This window comes from Tenrec ecaudatus, chromosome 18, assembly GCF_050624435.1.
Source record: "Tenrec ecaudatus isolate mTenEca1 chromosome 18, mTenEca1.hap1, whole genome shotgun sequence".
NCBI lineage: Eukaryota > Metazoa > Chordata > Mammalia > Afrosoricida > Tenrecidae > Tenrec > Tenrec ecaudatus.
In genome coordinates this window covers 1,216,369-1,227,375 of record NC_134547.1, presented here as the reverse complement: position 1 = coordinate 1,227,375, position 11,007 = coordinate 1,216,369, and the positions used below count along the sequence as shown (strand labels likewise).

General features: G+C 42.5%; 1 non-coding gene across 1 annotated transcript; it reads left to right on the top strand.

Moving 5' to 3' along the window:
* The first annotated feature begins 10,887 nt into the window (after window positions 1-10,887).
* On the top strand, window positions 10,888-11,007 carry LOC142432945 (small nucleolar RNA SNORA61). The gene has a single exon (XR_012781022.1). It is a non-coding gene; the product is annotated as a small nucleolar RNA SNORA61 (small nucleolar RNA).

Below are 11,007 nucleotides of genomic sequence, written 5' to 3'. Positions count from 1 at the left end.
GTCTGCCGCAATCAGACCTTTTTTGTCGCACACAGTTACACTATCTTTTCAGAACCTCTAAATAGAATGCTTTCTTAACAGTGACGTGGTGGAATGAACTCCAATTGTACTATCCTCCTCACATCTAAAAAACAAATTAGCATCATATTGATCTCTGGTTTCACTTAATGAGCTTGGGGGGGGGCAAGGTGATGATGCTATCTTCCACTGGCTTGATTGATGTTTGCTTTCAGGGTCATAATACTAGCACCATGTCTCATCACCAGCATGACCTTGGAAAAACAGCCTGGGTCGCTTTGGAGCTGTTCTTTCAAAGCACAGCATGTTTCCACTCGATGATCAAAGTCACAAATTTCACTGCAACCCTTCTCATTCACAAATCTTCCATTAAAAATCACCGAACCCAGCTCCAGAATAGACCAGATAACTTCTCCATGTCTTCAATGGCCCATCTCCAGTCTTCGATCACAAGTGCATGGATTTTGTCAATATTTACATCTGTTTGGAAAGTTGATGGATACCCAGAACGAGGTTTGTCATTATTCACATTTCACCTTTTTCGAAATGAGTAAACCACTCATATGCTTGATTTTTCCCATAGTGCTGTCCTTGTAAGCTGTGTTCAACATCACAATAGTTTCTGTGGCATTTTTTCCAGAGCAAAAAAACAAAATTTCACGGGCACACACTGTTATCTTAAATTGGCCATCACACACTTACACACACACACACACACACACAATGGTTCAAATGAAACAGCTTTTACGAAAATATTCACCGGGACCAGAGAGAACCTTTGCAGGTGATGCACTGGGTGCACTAACTCAGAGCAAGTTGCTCAATGCTTTCCTATCAGGAAAATGCACACTATACATTTTTATGTTGGGGGGGCAACTAAGGGGGCAGGGTGTACCCCCTTGTAATTCTTTAAAAGAGTGCTCCCTAGACCTGTGTGTGACTCTCTCTCCCTGCAAATGCTCTCATGCTCCTTGGCTGTAACAAGAGTTTGGAGTCGTTGTTGACAATCATCCCACGTTGGTCAAGGGGTTTTTGACTCCACAATATCAATGCACAGGGTGATGTAGAGGAGTGGTCTGGATGTCAGGCTTTTCCACATGTTTGACCTAAAATGAAAGCTCAAGCCAGGTAACAGACAGAGAGATTAAAAGTTCCTTCAGAGGGCCATCCCAGGTCAAAGAGTCCTGAATGGGCTCAGATATGGGTGATAAACAGAGGACAATGAAGCTGGAAAAATAAGCATTAAAGATATGATACACAGAAAATAGACTTATCTGGAGACCCTTTCAATACAACGGTACTAAGTTGAGGTACAGTGTTAACAACATACAGAGAATCAGATACAATATTGAAAGCAAAAGGATTATTATTTAAAATGACAATTATGGCATATAACTCATTTTGTTGTGTAGAAGCATAAGGAGTAATAATATATAGTAGATAAGTCTGGGAAAAGCCTCAAACTTTCCTTGGGAATTCCCCATGAAGTCACTGCTCCACTTCCCCACCTTAGGGAAGTCGCCACTCCTCAATAAAATTCCAGGCAGATGATAGATGCGTCAGGTCCCTGTTCGGGCGCCATATGTTACTGTCCAACGTATGGACCTGCAGTGAGTGCCAATCTGAAGAAAAAGAATGGCCAGTGGACTGATGATCCCAAGGCAAGTTTTATTTCCAAAGTACAGCTTTATAAATGAGGCAAGGGAACATAGTGTGCATAGTGTAATGATAACTTCCTGATAAAATTGCTCTAAGCACAAACAATTCCTTGGGACTAATCTTAACAAATGTAGCTGCATTCTTAGTTTACTCGTTGCATCTCAGAATTTGGGAAAATATCATAAGGACACAGTGTCTCCAAGCTCCCCAGAGGGTCACCAATACACTTGTTAAAGCTCAGTGACAGTCTACATAGGAAACATGAAAACAAGGCGCAGTCCGAATGCTCACTTGAGCTATGACAACTAAATGCCACGATCACTATTTGGTCCCCATACGACAAAATGAAGAGCAGGTGAAAACTTTCAAGTAGAAGAATTCTTGAGATATCCTCAACCCTGGGCTGTGACTATTCCCTGAAATCACCTTTTGACTAAATACAGGTAGTCGTTGACTTAAGGATGAATTGTATTTATGGCCATCCATTTTTTCTTCCATTGCATGTCTTGTTATTAATATGTGCTACTTATAATATTGCAGCGCATTATTTGCTGGTGTTATTCTCAGATTTGAAAGATGGATTTATAAAATACTCATAATAAAAGGCAATACAGGCATACTTTGTTTTATTGGGATTCACTTGATTGTGCTCAGATAGTTGCGTTTTGTTTATTTTTTCAGTTGAACGTTTGCTGCAACACTGGGTCACACAACTCAAGTCTATCAGTGCCATATTTCCAACAGCATGTGCTCCCTTTGTATCTCTGGGTCACATTTGGGGGATTTTCAGTGTTTCGAGAATTTCCATAATGCTGTCACACACTTTGTAGACTTACGATGTATTCAAGTTAGGATGAATTGTACTTAGGACTATCCAAATTTACAAATTCTGGATAGTCTTGAGAAGAATTGGAATGCCAGAACACTTCATTGTGCTCATGCAGAACCTGTACCCGGATTAAGAGGCAGTTGTGCCAACAGAATAAGGGAATACTACATGGTTTAAAGTCAGGAAAGGTGTGTGGCAGGATGTCACCACTCCTATGCTTCCATAGCCAGGTGTGTCCATGCACCCATTGGGCAGATGGTCCATGAACTTCTGCAGGTTTCTGCCACTTGCTTCTGCCGCTCTCATTCACCAGAAATGGCGCCATGACCAACTGGGAAATCTTTTCCTCCTTGCTGTGTTCCCCTGGTTGCAGCCAAGTGTGAAATAGCGTGGGGAGTCAATTCCGTTCCTGCCTTGCATAGACGCCATTGATATACTGAAATACGCTGAGCTGAGTGTCGTGGAGCCCAGGGCCCCCTCTCCCTGATGGACATCAAGTCCTCAAGTTTTTTTCACCTTTTTCAATTCCCCACCTGGAATCCTTCCTGGATGGCTCATGTTGAAACGTTTTTCTGTGATCTGAAGCCATGCTTGGCAAGATTTCTCTCAGACTCAACGTGGAGGACTCAGTCTCTGCTGACTTGTAAGTCTGTAGGTGTCCTTCAACTAGCAGAAGCTTAAAGGCTGCAAGATAGAGACGATGTGTGTGTGCGTGTGCGTGCGTGTGCATATATTAAAGTCCTGTTTACATTGTGAATTAGATAGAGGCTTCCATTTCAGTTCATTAATTTTGAATTACGCATCTTAGGCTACTTTTGAAACCCACAACAGCTTGCCCTAGCCACCCTTTGATTTCTCTTTTCCTTCCTAAGTAATACTATCTACCTGTGCTAGTCCGGGTTGACTAGAGAAACAAATACAGGGTCCCTCAGATCAAGTCCATAAGTCCTATATTAGCCCATATGTCTGAGACGCCTCTGTAAATTCCTCTTCAGACTCACGCAACACATGCACAAATGCCAAATACAGGAAGACCACAGGCCAGTGGGTGGAAAATCTAGTGGATCCAGTGGTGGTGGAAGCCTCTCCAGGATTCTAGCTGCGCTCAGGATGGCTCTCTGTGGCTTGTCAGCAGGAAGATGAAGCAGAGTGTGTGTGCCCCGCCTCTAGGGAGGAAGATAGGAGTTCCCAGAGTCCACAGAAGAAGGCCATGCCCACACATAAGCCTCATTGGCTATGACCTGATTGATAGGCTAGACTCCACCCCTTAGCTCAAGTTGACAGATTGTGTAACTGCCCCTTCACTCATCCCACACCTGTCTACCATCTGGCCTATTACTTCATCTTTCTTTTTTTCTTTTTTTAATTATTACTTCATCTTTCATCCCATGCCCTTCAAGGTCTGTTTCCTTTGGTATGAAAAGCTTTGTGCTGATATTTTCTTTAAAAGAGTGGTTTCATACAATATCTGTCCTTTTGTGATTGACTAATTTCATCCAGCAAAATAGAACAAATACACAATTAATGAAAGCACTCACATAATTAAAACCAAAGACCACGAAATCAAACTCATTGTCAAGTTCATTAAGCTTCATAGTGGCCCTATAGGACAGGGTAGAACTGCTCTGGCAGGTGTCCAAGACTGTAACTCTTTACAAGAATAGAAAAGCTCATTTTTCTCCTGTAGAGGGGCAGGTGATTTCAAATAAACTAAAATTCCTGGTCCAGTTGGCATCATGTGAATTTTACTAGACATTTAAGAAAGTGTGGTAGATACATAATACATTGTCAATTTGAGACTTACGGGTGAAGAGGTGGAGTTTACCTGTCAATCAGGTTTCAGCTTGATGACTTAATTTGGAGGTGCTAAGGAAATAAATAGCTCGCTGGAGGCTGGAGGCAGGATGCAGACTGACTCCCCAGGAGATATTGCAGCAGACAAGATAGATAGAGCAACGCTAGTGCCCTGAGCTGGAGGAGCCACATGGAGACCCCTGCCAATGCTGAGATGCTTACAACATCACTGGATCCACAAGACTTCTCACCCACTGGCCTGTAATCGTCCTGCATCTGGTGTCATTGCATGTGTTTCATGAGTCTGAAGAGGACTTTATAGATTGGTATTGGACATATAGGCTAATATCAGACTTGATCTGGACTGGGCTGGGATGTTTTCTTAATCTTCAATTACTCTTTATAAAAAACTCTTGAATTTGTTTCTCTAGTTTCTACCCAGACTAACACAAAAGGATTATAGGAAACTGAGAAATAGAGCAAATCTAGCTAATTAGCTCAATACCATCATAATAAAACACTACCGACACATTTAAAATGGAAAATAAGAAGGGAAACTTTTTCCATAAACACACATGCAATGTCTCTTTCCTTCTTGGATTCTTCCTGCTCTGACTGCAACCCTTCCATCAGAAATCTGAAGCCGGCCCTGATTTCCGGAAAAGATTCAACAATAGAGCAACCATGCCGATCGGTATATTCTGAACAGAAGGCACTCGTTTTGAAGCCAGAGGAGAGGGTGCTTCATTTAACACTAATTTCATCATACAAGATTCTTGAGGTGGTGTGACAGCCTTAGAGTGAAGATTGTTCATTCCTGTAACACTCCAGTCAGCGCTCCTGTGAACTAGCTGACCTCCATGTGGTGAGGGAACTGCTAGGTGAAACCCGGGATGAGATCCATATACTCGAAGCTCTGGGCCAAGAGCTTAATATTCTACTAGTTGCCATCAGCTAGAAACGAAAGAAGGTGCCGCCAACATCTGGTTGGTGCCAAAAGCTTTAGGTTAAATTTGAAGATTGTTTTTAAATAAGAAGTTTTATATTTTAAGCCCTATCTTTGATTTTGCATTTTTGACCAAATGGAATGAAGCCTGGTCTGCTTGCTTTGTTTTCTTTGTAGCTTTTACAACAAGAAACTCTTATTCTGACAAAGCAGGCCAATCTGGTCTATAAGCGCAATGTTACTAAGGAGGATATGCAGTAAATTATTGTCTCAATGTATCTGGCCTTCTTTGTCATTGTTAATACTGGGGATAAAGGGAAACCAGGTTAGCTGCTCTAATGTAACATTATTTGAACATGCAATTGTATTTAAGTAAATGGTCTACTTTCTTATATAATTATTGCACTGAACTGTCTTTTTGTTCGTTTTTAAGGTGTTTAAATAAGCTCAGCTAATTTCAGGACACTAGTCACTTGTGCATCAAGGTGCTTGAATTTAGTAACCTATAACATTTATGAAGGAAAAATATAAATATGAAGTACCTTATGTTGAATGTTATTATACTGTATTTAATGTAGTGTAACTGTGCCGATCTTGTTAGACATATGAATGTGTATAATCCTGTTAAATGCAAATAAAAATAAAATTGTTTCCTTGGGGAAAAAAGATTCAATAATAGAAGGCCCAATGATATACCCCAAAGAAATGAGACAAAACGCAAAAGGATCTATGCTCACCCAGGTTTATCGCAGCACAGTTCACAATAGCAATAAACTGGAAGCAGCCCAAAAGCTACACAGTGGAAGAATGGATAAAGGAACATGCCCACAGTGGAATCCTATGCATCCCTGAAAAACAGTGATGAAAGCATGAAACACCTCATGACATGACATGCTGAGTGAGGTTAGTCAATCACAAAAGGATAAATAACACATGGGCCCACTGCTGTAAGGAAAAACGTCAAACAAATTTTTGAGACCAATTCCCATTCAAAGAGGTAGAGAGCCTGCCTGCCTCCTGTCCATGAATCAGACATCATGCCCTTTATAGGCGCATCTTAAAAACCATCTGCAAAGAGGAGATCTCGCATCAGCTGGGGTTGCCCCTTCACGAAGAGGGGGCAGGGAGGCAAAGACTACCCACTTGGTTCCCTACAACATTGAGATAAGCAAAATCAACAGACACTCCACAGGAGTGAGAAGGGAACCTTTCTGGAAAGATCAGAGGAGGGGAGAATCTAGATTTCAGAGGGAGCATTCAACTCCACTGGTGGGTAAATGGAGCAACTGCACATAGAGAAGGGATGCTAAAAAATTATAGAGAACCCAAGGGAAGAATAAGCCTGATACTGCTTTCCTGCTTTTGGGTTTTACCCAGCCCTGAGTGAACCACACCATGGGCGATGCACTATGGTGACCTTAGACTCTGGCCTTTTGGAGAGCATGGAATCCCCCATAGCCACACCAGAAGGACTAATGTGGAGACCCCCACTGAATGGACTGGGCTTTACCTCAAAATTACCTGCAACCCTTGGACATAAGATGGAAATTCCTGAGATGTGAGAAGAAACAAATGACAGCCACCCCAAGGCTGTGGAATTGGCAGTCATGGACCTTGGTTAGGATCCTTGGTGGTTTCGCGGGCACCCAATTAAAAAGTGGCCCAGAACCACCATGTATTTACTATTATGCCTTCCTGGCTTTAATATGACATGTTTTAATCTCGTAGGTTAGGTTCCGCCCTTGTAAATGGATGTTGCTGGAAATTTTTCCCCAGCACCAACCCTCTTGATCAGTGTAAACAGCTCAATAATTTAAACCTTCAATCTGTACAAATCAGCAACTTGTGGATTGCAGTTAGGAGCTATTAAATTCCATGCCAATGGAATTGCCTTATGCCACTGGGGGACGAGTGATGGTGTTGTCATAAAAGGATAACAACATCTCAAGTGAACCCGAGTCTTATATAATCCATGGACAAGTGGATGGATTCTGAGCTCCCACTTAATTTTAGCCCAATCCAAGAACACTTAGTTCTTATGATATGGCCTGGCTTGATACTTTCCCTCCTGAAGGGATCACTGAAGATATGGGTGCTACAAAAACATGTGGTGAAGAAGGCAGATGGTGCCCAGCTATCAACAAGAATAACATCTGCTGTCTTAAACAAGTAGCCATTTAATGAGCCACTAACTAAATCCACATGGAAGAATCACACCAGATTGTATGATCCAAAGATGACAAATAACAAAATCCACATTCAAAGGAGGAAAAGATGTCAGAGCTTAAATTATGAACACTCAGTGTGCAGAAGGCTGTGGATGACAGCGTGAGCCTAAAATCCATCTCCGGGCTCCCTGGAGGGAATAAGCCTCTGGCGAATGACCTCTGACCAGAGGTGAGGGATCTAAATAGCACTACCATCAGACACGGGCTGCTGCTTCATTATGGAGGGTGGGACGACAGTATAATATGATACCTCGACCTGCACTGGGACTTATTCTAGTTTTAAATATTTCCTGCTTGTTTCTTGGCAGAGTTTTTCTTCTCTGGTTTATTTTAATGTCACCAGTATCTTTATTTCATATGTCTGTGGAATAAAGATAGTTTTCATTTTGTTTTTTGTATGTTTCCCAGCTCATGAAGCACAGAAGGGGTATATATAGAGAGCCAAAAATTGATGTAATGACTTATTGTGGATATGGGGCAGTGGCGAAGTTGAAGGGAAACGGGGAATAAATAATGAATACAGGTTGAGGGAGATGCAATAGAACTGATTGTGATGTTTATATAACTTTTCAAATAAAATTGACCTATCAAAGTGTATGATATGTGAATTATATTCAATAATTTTTTTAAAAGATGACCCTATAAATTACCATCATTTCTTAATGGAGGGTGGGGAGGGACAACGATGACAAAAAATAAGATTCTAAAGAATTAAAAACAAAAAAACTATTAGTTTAATTTGCCATCACAAATGTAAACTGTGTGGGCTTTTCTGGGAAAGCACCATTAAATTTGTAAATTACTTCAAAATAAACCCTTCATAATGGAACTCTAAAAAGAAAAGTTTATTAATAAGCCACCCTGGAAATCAAGACTGCCAGAATAACACATCCCCTACATCTAAATAGATTACAACCGCTCCCTGCAAGAAAATGAAAACATGTTATCTAGTGTCTAGTTTAACCAGCAGGCAGTCATCAAAGACAGCACGCAGAGTATTGACACTCCATTAGCACACTGTTAAGTTCAATAGTCACATTGCCATTGGGAATGATAGGCTGGACACAAGAGGGAGTGGCCCAAGGTTGGAGGTCAGTGGCAGCTTCCATGCGGCCTCAGCCACAAACTGTGTGTATATATGTTCCTCTAGCACAGCGTTTAGCTATTCGAAATCTTCCCCGCCTCCCGTAGGTCTGTGTCTGAAGGAAGAGGGAAGACCTCCAACAAAACCTGAACAAGGCAAATGTTGGTCCCTTCGGGCTGAGTCTTTGGCTCGGGCCCTCTGTGGTCCCAGAAGAACTCCAGACAAGGAGAAGCAAGACGTGTGTCCTTGACTCCACAGATCCCCAAGCCAGACTTCCCAAGTCCGTAAAAACAAAAGTACCACATGATTAGCATTCTCTTCATACATTGCTAATTTCTTTTTGTAAATCATTTTATTAGGGGATTGTACAATTCTTATCACAACCCATACATACCTCCATTGTGTCAGGCACATTTGTACATTCGTTGCCATTATCATTCTCAAAAAATTTACTTTCTACTTGAGCCTTTGGTAACAGCTCATTTATCCCCTCCCTCCTTGCTCACCCCTCCCTCGTGAACCCTTGATATTTATAAATTATTATTTTGTCATATCTTAAACTGTCCAACGTCTCCCTTCACCCATTTTTCTGTTGTCTGTACCCCAGGGAGGAGGTTATATGTAGATCCTTGTAATCGGTTCCCCCTTTCCACCCTACCCTCCCTCCACCCTCCCAGTATCGCCACTCTCACCACTGGTCCTGAAGGGATCATCTGTCCTGGATTCCCTGTGTTTCCAGTTCCTATCTGTACCAGCGTACATCCTCTTGTCTAGCCAGATTTGTAAGGTAGAATTGGGGTCATGATAGTGGGGAGGGGTGGGGGGAGAGAAGCATTTAGGAACTAGACGAAAGTTGTATGTTTCATTGCTGCTACACTGCACCCTGGCTGGCTTGTCTCCTCCCTGCGACTCTTCCATATATTTCTAATTTCAATAGTAATTTCACTGTTGATAAAAATGAAACAGGATCCAGAGTTCGTCAATCCCTCCCCCTCTGAGAGCGTTAATGTTACTCTACCCAGTCACCATCATCTGAGGTGTCAGGTTGTTGCTGTCTTAGGAAGAGGCCTTAGATCAGTGGTTCTCAACCTGTGGGTCACGACCCCTTTGGGGATCGAATGACCCTTCCACAGGGGCCACCCGATTCATAACAGTAGCAAAATTACAGTTATGAAATAGCAACAAAAATAATTTTATGGTTGGGGCTCACCACAACATGAGGAACAGTATTAAAGGGTTGCGGCATTAGGAAGGTTGAGAACCACTGCCTTAGACCCTGGCTTCTGCACGCTTCGCCCAGCAGAGAGCAGGCTAGAAAGGCAGCTCTTGTGCAGACCAGTTCTTCTGAGCAGTTAGGACTTGTGGTAGAATTCTCTGATCTCCTTCTCTGTGAGGGGAAGGCAGTTCTCATCATCTTCTACCAGCTCCGGGGACCATTCCGTGTCTTTCAGTAAACCTTTCCCAGCGTCAGGATGCACCCTGAAGACCTTCCTGGTGCCTGGCATCTTGGAAAGAGGTTTGAATCCATAAAGGGGCCTGCGAGGGCTGCAATGGCATGGTTCAGTCCATGCCCCCTCTGCACTGAAAGGGGGAATCATTCTACTTTATCGTCTTGCTTACGTCTTCTTGGCAGGCCCTCTACAGGCCTAGAGTGGACTGTTCGTGTTCCAGGGTCGACCATTCCCTGGGACACCCCTTTGCTGGTTCCAGGAGGATTTAAACCTACCAGGAAGCCCTGTGTGGACACAGCAAAGGCTCCAACACTGAAGAAGCCAGTGGAGGAATTCTGTGGAAGATGACTCATTCCCAAGCAAGCTTCCCATCAGCAAAAGAGCACTCCGTAGTGCTTATTGTACTGTAAAGGATCTCTGTCTGGTAGAAATAGTTGCCCTTCATTCCAAGACCAGTATCCAGTGGTGGGATTCAAATAATTTAATAATCAGTTCACTACCTAATGGCTGTTTTAAGTGTTAAAACACGATATACAGAAAGGTATCTTATTATTTCATAAAGTTTATACTTAAATAAGAACAACAAAAGAGGTACGCAAAACTACATTATGTTATAGGAAAGAGTCGTGCAGATGGATGTTAAGGAAGGTAAATTTGTGATGTCCTCATTGGGCGGCTACCCAGACACACACTTTAGGAGAACCCTGATTTCGAGTGCCATTATAACCACCAGTTCACCAAAGTCAACAAAAAATTAGGTATCAGTTCTGTATGAACCGACTGAATCCTAGCATTGACTGCATCTCCTACCAGGTTTTCTCCAGAAAAAAAGGCTGTCTTAGGTTGGGTTCTCTAGCGGATCTAAGAAGTAACACACAACCCTCTAGTTCCCTTTCCCATCGGATCAAAACACTGGTCTGGGTGGTCGTAAAAGGAGGAAAAGAAACATTGAAGCTGCCCCTCCGTGCTCTTGGAGCCCGGGCTAGTTTCAAACAGGG